General features: G+C 38.9%; 1 long non-coding RNA gene and 1 other non-coding gene across 2 annotated transcripts; one reads left to right on the top strand and one right to left on the bottom strand.

Annotated features, from left to right (window-relative positions):
* Window positions 1-2506: 2506 nt before the first annotated feature.
* LOC122082231 lies at window positions 2507-13773 on the bottom strand. Its single transcript, XR_006141271.1, has 2 exons — window positions 13724-13773; window positions 2507-2821 (listed from the first exon to the last, which is right to left on the bottom strand). It is a non-coding gene; the product is annotated as an uncharacterized LOC122082231 (long non-coding RNA).
* Window positions 13774-15959: 2186 nt separating this feature from the next.
* Window positions 15960-16066, top strand: LOC122086627. The gene has a single exon (XR_006142498.1). It is a non-coding gene; the product is annotated as a small nucleolar RNA R71 (small nucleolar RNA).
* Window positions 16067-16782: the final 716 nt, after the last annotated feature.

Raw genomic sequence — 16782 nt, 5'->3', positions numbered from 1 at the left:
AGGCTTCATATAGTTGCAAGGGGAATTAAAGGGAAGGGAAGTGGAGTTTTCAAACTAAAAAAAGAAAAAAAATGGTAATCATTACCCCATGTGACTATATTGTTAACTCTAAATTCCATAGTTGATTATTAAATTTCAACTTACTTTTGCATCAAATCCATTTGTTCTAAAAAGTAAAATATTACATGTAAAATGCATCATTACAAAATATGATGTGAAATTTAAGTAATTTATAAAATCATATGGGAGAATGATTACGAAAGTTCCTTTTTTATGGTTTGTTACAGTAAAAATATTCCTACTAGCGGCATCTCAACACATGGTACCAAGATCCAAACAACACAGGATCGAACCAAACCACTGAACCCAAATAATTGGACCAGATCCAACGATCAAATAAGTGCACTAAGACGGGGTTAAGGATTAGTCACAACCAAGCATACACCCACGACTCAGCACATGCAAACAACCGAATGACCGAATAACCGAGTGACCTATGGTACTTCGGAGAATCCATAGTAGAAAAGTTATCACAAGGAAACTTATTCCTACTCTGATACATGACTTCCAAGCAAAGAGTAGATCTATCCCAATCAAAAAAGACCATCTAAGAGGATCCTTAGTTTCCCCGAAAAGGAAGGAGAATCTCCGTCGTCGTGTGGGGTATGAAAAGTTCCTATAACATGAATATTCACCACTGATATACTCTCCAAATACAACACTTGTAATACTCATACTCCTATTAAAACTAGGAAACTTGCATAAATTAGGACTCTCCATAACCATCACTCCACAACTATAAATACCCAGCTAAACCCCCTTTCTCAGGGATCAAGACTTTAAATTATGCTTATAGTTACTGTTGTAAAGAGATTTGACTTAAGCATCGGAGAGTCCCTTGCTGGATTAAACCAGCCCTCACCCTTGCAAATTGTACAATTTCTTACAGCATTAAGATTGAAAATTTTCACTTGCTTTTAATTTCCCTTGCAATCAAATGTAGCTAAGGTGCGCCGTAGAATAGACTTATTTCCATCATTTGGAAAAACCCCCTATATCATTACTTTTGTGAACCATAAATCCTTAAACTACGAATTGAAATCTAAGAGACACAAAATAGGGAACCCTAAGAAGAAAAAAAGCAAGAACTCAGATCACCGAAAATTGCAATAAAAAAAGAACAAAATAAAATAAATTTGTTGATGAATGGAAAGATATATCAATGGAGATCAGAAAGAGAGAGGAAGATATATCATCGGGAAAACCACATTTACTGCAACAATTCTCTCTTATAATATAAATCATTGAAGGGATAAGGGGTGTTAATCAGTTTGGTTCCAATCAATCAATTAAGTTTTCATTCAGTTCAAGGTATGAATGGTAGGAACTAGAACCGAACCATTTATTAAATAGTTTTAATATCTCAATTCAAAACCAATTACTAAATGATTTTTTAATAGCTCCGATTATACAGTTTTTACTATTTTCAGTTTTGATTATAGATTTATTGTTGATTCAAGTTACAGTTCTAAAACCATTTGGGAATGAACTAAAACTATTTTTGAATCTCAATAAAGAAATCTCATACTGGTTGTACATTATTATGATTCACTAGGTATGCCCATTATATTAAGAGGAAATTTCACTCCCCTCCCTTGAATGTTTCATCTATTACGCTACCCTCCCCTGTGAAGTTTATAATTTCAAACTTTTCCCTCCTAAGTTGTAGATTCTATCAATCGTACCTTGACTGTGAGTGAGAAACCGTTTAGTGATGAATCATGTTGTACAAAATTGTTGTAAGCCCCAAAATACTCTTAGTCCAATGGAGATGACCTAATTACCCTCAACACTTAGTGTCATCTTCTTCCATAAGGAAGCCATTAACCGATTGGGATTTAGGGTTCTTGAACTTGGGATTTATGGTTCTGAAACAGAGAGAGGGATTTAGGTTTTTGGCAATCGGATTCCGCCTCTCCATTGTGGGATTTAGTGTTCCTGATATCGGGTTCTAGATTTAGTGTTCTCTGAAATCGCGATTGGGTTCTAGATTTAGTGCTCTTCCTCCTCTCGGTTCTGTGATTGGGTACAAGTCTTGAAGATCGATCACTTCGAGGCTGGTATGTGAAATCAACCCCTTCTTATCTGGTACCTTACATCTCTTCTTATAGTCCAAATATTTGGGAGAAAGAAGGCTGCAGGAGGAAGAAGGCAAACACATTGGTACTTCAGTGCAAGTAAGTTGCAACAGAGCTTAAAATGCCTCTGATATCAAACCCAAAATATATATAAATTTCTTGAAGGATTCCCAACCTGATAAAACCCTTAAAATTGGTCAAACTTGAATGAGATGTACTGTCACGCCCCGTTCACCTAGAACCGGACCAGTGACCAGGTTCCCACTGGGTAATCCGAAACCACCATGATCATCTGATACAGTAACCACAGCACAGCAAGCCACAAGTAACATAGAATGTAATAATGTAATACAGTGAAAGTCTTATCGTATACAAATACCTGTAAATCTTCATATACTCTTGATACCCAAATTGTTATACATAGTGTCTTTACATGTGAGCCCATAAGCTTGATATTCACACAAGAAGTAGTAATTTAACTATCGAGAGCACAAAAGGGGTGTATACCAAAAGAATAAAAAAGAGGACATCAAATAGAGTCTGTTACTATTGCCCCGCAACACAACTCTCGTATGGGCAACCGTCACCGTTGTCGAATCCTTCTAGGACCCACCAATCCTCCACTAGGGTTTTGTCGATGGGACCCGACACGGGTTCCTCTATCAAGTAGCCTGCACAATCATCTAAAAAATGTATATACAAGGGGTGAACTCACTAGCTCAGTAAATGGAAAGAAAGACACACACAAACAATTGTAATTCAAATGAGACTATATGCATGAGATTCATTTTAAATCTACTTATCCTAAACAATCATTACTAGGTCATAAGTTACATGCTACTCACAATCACAGTGTGCATATACCCTGGATACGAGGCGCATTCCCCATCTCGAGATATGCCCATAGTCTTGTCGAAGAAGGTCAACCATGAGCAGTCAAAAAAGTAAATCGTGGCTGAACTACAGTAGAAACATAAATTGTGGCCGAACCATAGCAGAAAATAAAAGTAGTACGATTGGTCCTCTGAATATATCACTGAAGTTTTCGACTGTCCTAATGATCAACCGGGTGTACTTCTAACCGCCACAGCGGTCCATGACCAGTGCTTCCCCCCAGTGATAACCCAATACCTAAACCCCTGTTGGGAAGGGTCGTAGCACGAGGGGATATGATATCTTAACCATATGCTCCTATATGAGATAGTACGACTGCATAGTACTATGGCCTCGACGTGTTTAATAATATGTAGAAGGCTGCTGTTGAGTTTGAATTCCATTGAGCTTATTTGGGCAACAGGTGGGTCATAGAGATGGGTAAGAGAACCCACCTGTGCAGATTGCCCAGACAGATAGCACACAGACACAGACCAAAGGGTCATACTGGCTGGTCTGGCACCCACCGGTCCTATAATAGGGAACCGATGGTTCATACCAGAGGGTCGAGTACCCATCGGTCCTACCTGCTGGTAGGCCCAGAGGCACAAGCGAGATTGGTGGGTCACACCAGGGGGTCAGGCACTCACCGGTTGGCCTAGAAAAGACCGGTGGGTCACATCGGTGGGTGTGGCACCCTTCGATCCTACCTGTCGATTGGACCATAAGCCCAGGCAAAACTGGAGGGTCACACTGGTAGGTTCGACTACCCACCGGTGCTACCCGCCCAGTATTCTGTGGGTTTTGCTATTCTCCTTCCTTTCTTCATCCCACCTCTTGGGAACAAAATGGGGTTGTTCCCTCATCATTTCTTACACATTTTAGGCTTTATCTTCTTGATCATTTTATGGATCTAAGTTATCATTAAGGTTTTAGGGAAAGAAATCATACCTTAGCTCAAGAAACCCCAAAACCTAAGATCTTCTTTCCAAACTCAAAATGTCATCTCAATAATTTCCAAATTTTTTTCTCTTCCTCAATCCTTTAAGGAAATCACACAAGGGTTCCATTATTACTTTGATTTAACCATACACAAGAGGGTTCCATCACATTCCAATGGTTTAAGGTGTTATTTACTTTAAAACATAGATCTCAAGGCACCGGTGACTATTCCGACGACAAAAAGGTAAGTTGCCGCTTCGGAAAGCAAAGGAAGACCTTCTACCCTCTCTCTTCTCTTCTTCTCCCTCTTTTCTCCCTCTTCTTTACTCCTCTCACCAAACTATTTCTGAAATCATAAATGGGAGAGAGGGAAGCATAAACGCTATTTATACCCTAATGCTATAAATATCTACTAGGGCCTATTTGGTTTGGCCCCTTTATAGAACAAAACACATTAAATCGTGATACCAGGTGATGTAGCTGGCATTATCAGACACACATGACTTCACCACGACAAGGAACACGAAATACACTTACTCACCAAAGTTGGGTCCACTGGGGCCCACATTACCCCAACAGGTGGGTCACACTGGTGGGTCTCGCACCTACCAGTGACACCCACCAGTTACCCAAAACAAGCTAACCTTGCTATATTTTTGAGGAAAATGTAATCTTATGCATATCTCGCTCTCGCCACGTGTTGTGGACTAAGTTCTCATTACTCATCATGATGACACACCTTTCCTATTTGTACATTGCTTTGTGATACGTGCAAGGGCATGACTTAGGCGTGCAAATCACATTGGATACTGGCTCAATCTTGTCCTGCCACCCTGCATTTGACGTCATCCTTGCTGTCATGTACCATAAGGCACCAGCATCGATCCTTTCCTATTCGGACCCTAAAAGACCAAACCGAACCAACCTGTTAATTAAACCTGGTTTAAAGAGCAGGGCTCTACATGTATTGCACTGTGAATAAAGGAAACTTCAGGAGATTCAAGCAAACCAATCTGGAGACTGTTTGTATATAAGCTGCTAATTGTATAAAAAATAAAGGGAAAGATGATTTTCTTAAGAGTCAACATGAATCACAGTATCACAACATTGAGACAAACTTAATTTGTGTTTGAGATTTAAAATGTAACCGCAAGCGTACGGATCAGTGTAGCTACGGGTCGAACACAGGGAGAGCAGCCACTTTATTTTTTTTTATTTCTTTAATAATACGAAAGTGAACCGATTAATAGTTGTGATCTAATTCTAATTACCGTCTTAAACATAGGTATCTAAAATAACGTCCTAACCATTCGTCATCTAAGAATTTAAAGATGCAAGACACGTAATTAAAATTAAATAAATAAATAACTGAAAATAAACAACCCACGCAATTAAAAAAATAATAAAGGGAAAAAAATGCTGAAATAAAAATAAAGTAAAAGAAAGGGGATAAAGCTAGAGAGAGACTCACAAGTAGGTTTCTCTACTTAGCCCGAGGGATGCATCACAATATGAGCTTCCCCACTTGACTAGAGAGTCACTCTTACAATGGTTACTCTACTTGGCTTTAGGGAAAGGGAGACAATTAAAATAAAAGCAATAAATTGATGGTTCTATGGCTAGGAGGGGCAAAGCCAACACATACACTAGCCATGAACCTTGGGGGAAAGGGATAGCAATAATGTAACGACTGAAAATAAAAATCCTAAATTAAGAAAGAAAGGGTAGTCAGAAGAGGGAATGAGAGGGGGGAGAGAAGACTACTGAAGGAGCCTACTTACTTGAATCAATGCTTGAACTTGAAAAAAAAATTGCTCCACGGCTTGTGATCTTGTCACCTAGATCTAAGCCTAGAACTATAACTTAAAAAATTACAACTCAATTGCATAAATGATAAACATAAAAAGGCTGAGTAAAAATAAAAGAGTACTTGCATTAATTGACATAAAAAACTATTACAAAAGTGATTAAAGCAAAAATAGAGAAGAACTAAAACTAAAGAGCGAAAGAGGGAGAGAGAGAGAGCAACTAAAAAAAAACTAGAAGAAGAATGAATTGTCTCTCCTCCTCTTACATGAGTTGTATTTATAGGGAATGGAGAGGTAGGGTAACAAATTTCTCTTTCCTAAAAGGGAGAAACCCACAATTGATTGTGAGATCTTTTGAGTCCAAAAGTGCTAAGATGGAAGAGAGAGAAGAGAGAAATAAATTTTGAGAAATTTCATATAATTTGTTTGCTTATTTTCTTTACTTTTTTTTCTAATTTATTTCTCTTCTTTTTCTCCCTCCAAGGAACGATTTTCTTCTTGTTTTATGTGATTTGGACAATCTTTTGGTGGGTGATGATGTGGAGGAGAGAGAAGATTTGGACAATCTTTATTTCTCCTCTTTTTTTTTTCTTTCCTTTTTTTTTTCTTCTCTTCTTGTGCAGGAACCCTTCCACGATTTTGCTTGCTTCTAATTTGATGTGGAAATCCCCTCCATGCCCTTAGTGCTTTAAGTGAGTGAAAAGCAGAAAATCTTCAACAAAATTCTCTAAAAAAAACAACCATGAGATTCGAACTTGAGACCTCTTGATGAGCAAGGGAATTTTGTACACCATAGCTCACCAACTACGCTAGGTAGTTGTTGTTACCAAAAACGAATCTTCAATCACTTAAGGATGTGGTCCATCGATCCTTGTTGGCATTTGGAGTATTCCTTGTACCTCTGGGACAATTGCAAACGGGCTGGTTCTGCATCTCGGTTCAGTTCTGATCCATTATTCTTTTTCTGGCCCGAAAAGAATAATCATTTGTAAGGGTGACCAAACGAATGTGTACTTTTAATTGAACACGTCCATCTTGCTCAGAATTTTGTCCTCTTCGCAACCATGAAAAGAAATAGGACCTCTTTACGTGTAAAATTGAAGATATAGCGTCCGATAGTCCTTAAGGCCTTGAAAATATAAATCTGCAAAAAGAGAGTAAAACCCAAGGTAGCTCCATTCTAAATATGTAAAATGCATGTTTTACTACCCTAGATTTCACACATAAATGTGCTCATCAGAATTCCCCCACACTTAGACTTTGCTAGTCCTCGAGCAAAACAAAAAGAAAAAGAATAAAGACAAAAAAAACTAACTCACTTTCGTAGGAATCACGGTTGCACTTAGCATGTGCAACAAGCCTTTAAACCCCTAGGTCACCCCTAGTGGACGAGTTGTGTCTCGTGGGTGTTTGCAGTGAATATACACCCAAAATTCAGAATAAACAAATCCCAACTTTGGCTAAAGGTAAGGCCCATACCAATCCGGAGCAAAGATAATTTCTCTTACAAGGGACCCCCACACTTGAACTTTTATTACCCATTATCAATTCCAGGCACTAGCATATTTCTTAATTTGGAACTCACCTCGTCTCTTCCAAAACATCCTTATCTTAAGGCAAAACCACTTGTGAAGAAATAGGGAACCAATGACTAAGGCGTTGGAGTGTTTTTAACCAAATATGTTACCAAGCAATAATGACATTTGCACATTTTTTTTTTTTTAGAATAATAAACTCTATTCTACTCCACTACTTTTGGCTTGAATGACATGGTGGAGCAAACACCAGACACCCAAGTTACTATGTAGCTTCGCTTTTTGCATATGCCCACAAAGGCAGTGATGCTAGAGTTACTTCAGAAGTTTCCTCCCAAGGAATTTCGATCAAGACACCACGCTTCCTGAGGCGCAATGCCCTGTCTAGTTCCAAGGGAATCAACTCTTATTCTTCTTCATACCACATTTCACATTTCATTTAAAATTGTGCATTTGTCAACCCATGCCAAATTAAAAAGAAGGTCTCAACTCCAAATCAAAAGTACAAGGAACCCACAGACTTACTTATGGTCCATCACCATAAAACAGGGGTCTCTTATTTTTCAAAAGAAAGTCCCATCTCAAGACACATGCTTGTTTCTTTCTTCTCAACAGGGTTTTTATACGTTCAAAATGGGTACCTTAGTCAAAACTTTTATTTTCATAGATCAAGCAACCGAATGGTATGATCATTAGCCAAAAGCCAAAGTAGGACTTCATCCTTAGCAAGCTCAAAAATAAAAAGAAAAACAAACAAAACAAAGTGAAAAAAAGCAAAAACTGGTTTCCCTCCCCCACACTTAAGTCATGCAATGTCCTCAATGCATGGAAAGAATTAAAAGCAAAGACAATGCAAGGGGGTCATACCTGATTAAAAGTTAGTCATCAGTGTAAAGAGGTTCATGGAGATCCATGACCTCTTCACTACTAGTAGTAGGAAACTCGAGGAACGGTTTCAAACGCTGACCATTAACCTTCGAAATTACCCCTGTTCCTGGATTCAAAATCTCCACAGCCCCATGGGGATATACATTATGGACAATAAATGGGCCATCCCATCGGGATCTAAGCTTACCAGGGAAAAGATGCAATCGAGAGTTGTACAATAAAACCTTATCACCAATTGCAAAAGATTTGCGCAGAATGTGCTTATCATGGAAAGCTTTGGTCTTTTCCTTGTAAATCCTAGAACTTTCATAGGCATCATTCCTAAGTTCCTCCAACTCAGATAGTTGGAGCCTACGATGAATTCCCGCATCAGACAAATCAAAGTTAAGCTTCTTGATGGCCCAAAAGGCCTTATGCTCCAACTCAACTGGTAAGTGACAAGCTTTCCCATACACCAAACGGTAGGGAGACTGGCCAAGGTCAGTCTTGAATGCAGTACGATGAGCCCACAAGGCATCAATGAGCCTAAGGGACCAATCCTTACGGTTGGGATTAACAGTTTTCTCCAAGATTTGTTTGATCTGCCTATTAGACACCTCCACTTGGCCACTAGTTTGGGGGTGATAAGGGGTAGATAACTTATGAGTGATCCCATACTTTTTCATCAAGGCCTCAAAAGGCTGATTACAAAAATGAGTACCCCTATCACTAATTATTGCACGTGGTGCACCAAAGCGGGGAAAAATGTTCTCTTTGAGAAACTGGACCACCACTTTGTGGTCATTAGATTTATAAGGTATGGTCTCTATCCATTTAGAAAGATAATCAACGGCCAAAAGTATGTATAAATTCCCAAAGGAATTAGGGAATGGTCCCATAAAATCGATGCCCCAAACATCAAAGATCTCAACTACTAAAATGGGGTTGAGAGGCATCATATTCCTTTTATTGATACGGCCAAAAGACTGGCAGGCAGGGCAAGCCTTGCAAAAATCAAAAGCATCACTAAAAAGTGTGGGCCAATAAAATCCGCTTCGGAGAACCTTTGCGGCAGTCTTCTTAGGTCCAAAGTGTCCACCACATGCATGATCATGACAAAAAGAGAGAATGGAATGTTGCTCATGATCAGGAACACATCGTCGGATAATCTGATCCGGACATATCTTAAACAAATAAGGGTCATCCCAGAAAAAGTGCTTAACTTGGGAATGAAACCTATACTTATCTTGGGTGGACCAGTGATCCGGAGTCACACTTGAAACTAAGAAAGTTGACGATGTCAGCAAACCATGGTTCACTGGACATTACAAATAATTGTTTATCTGGAAAGTTCTCGTTGACTGGAGAATCAACAGTCAAGGAATTGGGAAGCCGGGATAAATGGTCTGCAACTAGGTTTTCAACTCCTTTCTTATCCCTAATTTCTAAATCAAACTCTTGCAAAAGTAAAACCCAACTAATGAGACGGGCTTTGGCATCCTTCTTCTGAACTAGGTATCTGAGAGCATAATGATCAGTATACACCACCACATGTGAACCAACTAAGTAAGACCGAAACTTTTCTAATGCAAACACAACAGCTAAAAATTCTTTTTCAGTGGTTGTATAATTGAGTTGTGCATCATTTAAGGTCCTATTAGGATAGTAAATGATAGTGGGCAACTTATTAATCCTTTGACCTAAAACTGCTCCTATGGCAAAATCCGAAGCATCACACATCAGTTCAAAAGGTTCAGTCCAAACAGGTGGTTGAACAATGGATGCATTGGTCAACTCCTTCTTAAGTTGCTTGAAGGATTCTAGGCACTCTTTGGAAAACTCAAAAGTCTGATCTTTGACAAGTAATGAGGTGAGAGGTCGGGCTAACTGACTAAAGTTCTTAATAAACCTTCTGTAGAAGCCTGCATGCCCTAGAAAAGACCGAACATCCTTAACAGATTGAGGAGGTGGTAAATTATCAATTAAATCCACTTTGACTTTATCTACCTTAATTCCCTCCTTGGATATTACATGGCCTAAAACAATACCAGATTTAACCATAAAATGGCATTTCTCCCAATTCAAAACCAAATTCTTAGATATACACCTTTTTCAAAACTAGGGAAAGATGATGAAGACATTCAGAATAGGAATTCCCATGAATTGAAAAATCATCCATAAATACTTCTAAGAATTTTTCAACCATGTCAGAAAAAATGCTCATCATGCATCGTTGGAACGTAGCAGGGGCATTGTAAAGCCCAAAGGGCATACGCCTGTAAGCAAATGTTCCATATTAGCATGTAAAAGTGGTCTTATGTTGGTCCTCTAAAGCAATTGAGATTTGGTTATAGCCGGAATATCCATCAAGAAAGCAATAGTATTCATGTCCAGCTAACCTCTCTAACATCTGGTCAATGAATGGCAATGGGAAGTGGTCCTTCCAGGTTGCCGCATTTAACTTCCTGTAGTCAATGCACACACGCCATCCTGTTTGGACACGGATAGGGATCAACTCATTATTGGCATTAGGAACTACAGTCACACCAGACTTCTTAGGCACTACGTGAACTGGGCTTACCCATTGGCTATCAGAAATAGGATAAATTATTCCATGATCCAAGCACTTTAGGATCTCTTTCTTAATGGCTTCCATCATCACTGGATTAGCTTTTCTTTGGGGTTCCGCGGATGGTTTGGAATCCTCCATAAGATGTATATGATGTTGCACAATGGAATGGCTTATACCCTTGATATCAGCCATGGTCCAACCTAGGGCTTCCCTATTATCTTTTAACACTTTAAGTAACTCCTCTTCCTGGCTAGAAGTCAAATTTGAAGAAATTATTACAGGAAGGGTCTGGTCAGGCCCTAGGAAAGCATACCTCAAATTAGATGGCAACTCCTTAAGATCAAGCTTAGGGGGCTCAACTATGGAAGGTTTGGGAATGGAATTAGAAAGGGGTCCTAAGGGCTCCACAAGTGTGTGAAGACTCAAGACTTCAGAAAAGAAATTTTCACTGTCATCATCCAACTCATCCATACACTCTTGGAATTCTGAATCAAAATCAATATCAAAGTTGGTAACTAAATCATCAGAAAAATCCAGAAAATCCTCAAGCATATTGATCTCTTCTTCCATATGTGGTTGCTTGCCAATCCTAAACATGTTAAACTCAACAGTTTGGTTACCAAAAGATAATCTTAGGAAACCATTCCGGCAATTGATTAATGCATCACTGGTAGCCAAGAATGGTCTTTCTAGAATTATAGGGATCTCATCCTTGGTTGAGAAGGGCTTAGTATCTAACACAATGAAATCAACAGGGAAAATAAATTCCCCCACCTTTAGTAAGACATCCTCAACCATCCCTTTAGGAATCTTAACAGACCTAGTTGCTTGCACACATGGTAAGGTAAAAGATTTACACTTGCGCCAAGGTCAAGTAAGGCATGTGTAGGAACCATGGACCTCCGCCCCCGCCGCGGGATCGCGATACTGCACGTAGCGCGTGTACACACGCTCTAGGGTTTAACCCTAATGAGATGAGATAGTATCCCCTGGTCGTCAAGTGCCAAGGGGGGGATACACGCTATGGGTAAAAGGGAGTCGCCACCTAGAAAAGGGTCTAGGACCATAAATGTCTCCCCCAATCAAGGGGGAGAGACTAATGACTCTGATGGATAAGGCTAGTTTGCACCAAGATTCTGGACAAGTGTCAAGTGACAGACTGGGAAGGTGTTAGGCACCCAGTCTGCCCGGCCCTAAGGCCGGTCTCTTTTTGTTTGACCAAAGTTTGTTTGTACCCTACTAACTAGTCCTAAATCTAGGTCACTGAAAACCCTAAACTAGGTATCTAAGTATGACATGTGAAAACCCTAAGCCATGTGTCTATGTTATGCTAACCTAGGTGATAATGCAAATAATGAAATGATTACGCTAATTAAAAATAAAAAACCCTAAATGATTTAATCAATGAATTATGAGTCTTAGATTAATCTAATGAAATAAACCTAGACCTAGGATTAGTTTAGCAACTTATGAAATCCTAAATTAAACTAATTCGATTAATTGAGCCTGACCTAGATGGATGATCAATGAATTTGTGAGATCCTAAATTGAATTAATTAAAGTGATTAAACCTAATCCCTAGTAATTTATGAAATAAATTATTGCAATCCTACTTAATCTAATTGGTAAAAAAGATTTTTAAATTAAATGGTTAAGTACTTCACATAACAGATCACTAATCAAAGAGGGAGCTTCAAAAGAGATTGTTCCACTAGGGAGAGCCAGGAACTCTCAACATATTGGGGATCTATCAATGGCACTTGCTTTTGAACTCGAAAATGGTGGCACACTGAGACAATTGACATCTTCAGGCAACCCAATGTTGGGTTTCCTGCAACATATTGGGAGATCTGTGGATTTTGTGCAAATGGACAGGAGCAGCAGCAGGGAAGGAAAAGAGAAGAAGAGAAGAAGAAGAAGAAAAGAAGAAGGAGGTGCAGGCTCGGTTAGGTTTCAGCAGTAGGGAAGGATATTTTCACAGAGAATAAAATCCAGATTTAAAAGAAATCAAAATAAACAAAATCAGATGGTCAAACAATGTTGGAACTGGGATCGAGTTCAACAAATCAATAATAGAACAGCTACTGAAAATCAGGGATCAATCTACTGGTTAGATCAGCAAATAGAAGGTAATCTTAGTCGATCTAGGATAGGGGGGAAAAAGTAACTTCACAGACCAAAACAGAAATCAGAATGTAGAGATCTAAGAAAAAAAATCGATTACAGTATATGAATTAATAATCAACTAACAGAATGGCAGCAGTACTAGATTGATTATAAATCAGAAACTCAGATTTAACAAATGAAGGGAGAAAGTAGTTGCAGGTTTGGTTAGGAAGAAAAAGAGAAGAAGAGAAGAAGAAGAAGAAGAAAAGAAGAAGGAGAAGAAAGAGGAGTTAGAGTGCGGCTGCAAGTTCGGTTGCAGCAGCGGAGAAGAAGAAGAAGAAGAAGAAGAAGAAGGAGAAGAAGAAGAAGAAGAAGAACTAGTTGCAGGTTCGGCTGGAGAAAGAAAGAAAAGAAGAAAAGAAGAAGAAGAAAAGAAGAAGAAGAAAAGGAGGAGAGGTCGAGTTCAGCTGGAGATCCGGTTGCAGCAGGGGGTTCGGGTTCGGCTGGAGAAAGAAAGAAAGAAAAGAAGAAGAAGAAGAGACGAAGAAAAGAAGGGGAAGATTAGGTTATATGTAAGGTTCTGATCCAAGGGTTCAGATTAAAAGAACAAAAAAAACAATTTAAAGAAAAAAAAACTAAACCAAATTAATCTACTGTTAAATAAAAAAAACCAATTTAAACCTAATTAATCTAAAAGAATGAATTAAACCTAAATATCTTTAATTGGACCGGAATAAATCAATTCACATCTAATAAACCGTCTTGAACCAAATTAAAACTAATTAAACATGATTAATCTCAATAAATTAATTATTAATAAATTAGCAACTAATATATTAATTAAACTAATTCTAAATTGCTATTGGGAGAATAAATACATACCTTAAACCGGCTTTAATCAAGAAACAAGGGGAGATAACCCTTGTGCTTCAAGGCCAAAACCGAACCGAATCGAACCGAATCGGACTAAGTCTCCCGGCTCAAGGAAGGATTAATGTATTAAATTTTTAAACTTGGAGAATATTTGATTTTAGAGGGAATTAGCAAAAAACCATATTCCTTCTCTCAAATTTTTCTCAATTTTTCTCCCCCCCTTTGGAAGAGGGGAAGGGCTATTCTTATAGCCTTGGGACTTGGGACAATTCTCTCAAATTTCCGATGTGGGACTAAAAAACTAGAGAGAATTGTCCCAAAAGGCTTGCTTTTGGACAAAGGGGTTTGGGCGCCACGTGGCACCCTTTGGTTGCTCGGAATGGAATCTGATACCGAACTTTGGAGTCAACTTTCGGGGGTCATATCTTTCAAACCGTTTGTCGGAATTCGACGTGTAATATGTTGTTAGAAAGCTCAGTCCGAGCACTATCCAATGATGTGAGACATGATTGTAGTCTCGATCGGGAACCTTTACAAAAATATGCATAAAGTAGGGACCCCGATCATATAATGAAAGAGAGAATCGGGCGTCGATTCGCATAGTTCTCGCATCAAAGTGTAATGTCCGACTTGAGGAGACAAACAACAATAATCCACAACATCAAATTCTAATTTTTGAAAACATTTTCTCTTGAAATTTTATAGGAAAAATTTGTCATTTTCTACTCTAAGTTTGAAAATTCTCCAAGTATAAAATGTCCAACATGTAATCCTTCATATTATCATCATTGCCGGGGGGTGACAAAATTCGGTGTCTACAGCATGCTCAATATAGGTGTTGCCTATGACACAAGATATGGTAGGGCTCCCTGGATCCTTATACTTGGCTGCTATAGGCTGAGTAAATATGGAACTAATGTTACCTACCAAGAATGCCTTTTTAGGCACACTAGTGATACGTTTGTGAGTACACAAATCTTTTAGTACCTTTGCATAGGCAGGGATCTGGGATATGGCATCCAAAAGAGGGATGTTCACTTCTACCTTTTTTAAGACTTCTAAAATTTTATCCATGGAAGCAGTCTTCTTTTTGTTTACCAAGCGATTAGGAAATGGAACAGGATGAACATAAGGACTGTTAGGGATTTGCCCATGTTCAGAAGAATCATTTTTGGTTTCCTCAACCAAATCATCTTTAGTTTCAGAAAAATCTTTAGGTTCATCAGACGAACCTGGAACAAGAGACACATTTGTGTCCTCAACTGAAGAAGAGTTTACAGGAGTAATAGATGGAGAAGATTTAGAAACACTCTGTTGGTACTCTCTACCACTCCTAAGGGCATAAACAACATTATATTGGTTAGAGGGCCCTTGTTGGGTCTGACCTTGTACTATATTCAGTGGTGCACTAGTTGGTCCTTGTGAACTAACAAGCTGATGATGCCTAGGGTTAGGCTCTGGTTGACTGGGTAAAGTTCCTTTCTCCCTCTCACGCATAATTGAGACAACTTGGGTAAGTTCTCTTGTAAAATTTTGATGGCTTATCATGAGGAGGGCCATATTTTTTTCCAAGTCACTTATTCTACTTGCCTCTCCAGTGTTCGTAAACCCAGGGGGTTGCTGATAAGATGATAGGAGAGGGGCCCTAGGAAAACTGGCCTGAGGTCCTACATTTGACCTAGGAAAAGTATTTTGGGAAAAAGATTATTGTGCAAAGGGAGGCCTTTGGGGTCCAGGTTGACCTTGATTATAGAAATTGGAAGGTCCTACTTGGTTGCCCTGATTCCAAGAGAAATTTGGGTAATTTCTCCATCCTGGATTGTAGGTGTTACTATATGGATTATTCTGGTATAAGGCATTAACACTATCATTAGAAGTGCCCCCAGAGGTGTTGGGGCATTCTTCTATGACATGTCCAGGGGACTGGCACCAAGCACAAATCTTAACCAAATTGACTGATGATGGCTCTTTAGGAACAATAGCCTCAATTCTCTTGATTAGGCTATCCAAATGGGCTTCCTTGGCTACTATCCCATCCACAAAATATCATTTTCCTCCTATAGTTCTTTCACTCTCTTGGGTTGATTCCCACTCACGGGTTTTGTCAGCTAAGTCAAGTAAGAATTCCCATGCCTTTCCTTCATCTGTAAAGGATGTGAATCCCTCAGGGCACATAGACTCTATCATTTGTTTAGTTGGGTAATCAATACCCTCATAAATTATTTGACATAAATGTCATATGTCTAGGCCATGGTGAGGGCATTCTTGGAGTAGATCCTTGAATCTCTCCATAAGTTTGGAAAATGATTTACTAGGCTTTTGCCTAAACTGAAGGATATCACTTTTAAGCTTATTGGTCTTGTCAGTTGGGAAAAACTTCTTAAGGAAGACAACTGTGAACTGTTCCCATGAGGTTATAGAATTTGTGGGTAACCCATACAACCACTTCTTAGCTTGGTCTTTCAATGCAAAAGTGATAAACCTAAGCTTAACAGCATCATCAGAAAGCTGTTGGATCTTAATTAGAACACATACCTCTTCAAATTCCCTTAGAAATAGGTATGCATCCTCAGAGGTCAACCCATGGAAGTGGGGCAACATAGTGATGTATTGAGATTTGAGTTCAAAATTATTGCCCTGGGCTTGTGGTAGAACTATGCAGGAAGGTTGGGCTGTTCTAGCAGGGTAGAACCTATCTTTCACAGATTTAGGTGAAGGGTTTTGTTGTTGGTCTCCCATATTGAAAGGTTTTAAAGAGAGCAAACGTATTGTGTCACTACTTGTTGGATCTCTTCTTTCTAACCGATTCTTAGTATTACGTACCCACTTAACACTCATGCAATAGAAAACTACCCACAACTAAAGTAAGACAAGCACAAAAGAATGGATAACAAAACTTTTTTTTTTATGATTTTTTTATTTTTTGATTTTTTTTTATTTTTTTTGTGGCTTTTTGGGAGCTTACTGGCAGGGATCCGGGGTTGCTCAGGTAAATTCCTGAGGTACTGCTACAGGGCGAAACCAGTCTTTATCATACTGTGAGGCATGGCGACCTCCACCGATACAAC

This window comes from Macadamia integrifolia, chromosome 1 (assembly GCF_013358625.1).
Source record: "Macadamia integrifolia cultivar HAES 741 chromosome 1, SCU_Mint_v3, whole genome shotgun sequence".
Lineage (NCBI taxonomy): Eukaryota > Viridiplantae > Streptophyta > Magnoliopsida > Proteales > Proteaceae > Macadamia > Macadamia integrifolia.
The sequence above is the reverse complement of the archived record's forward strand: the minus strand, read 5'-3'. Positions and strand labels throughout refer to the sequence as shown.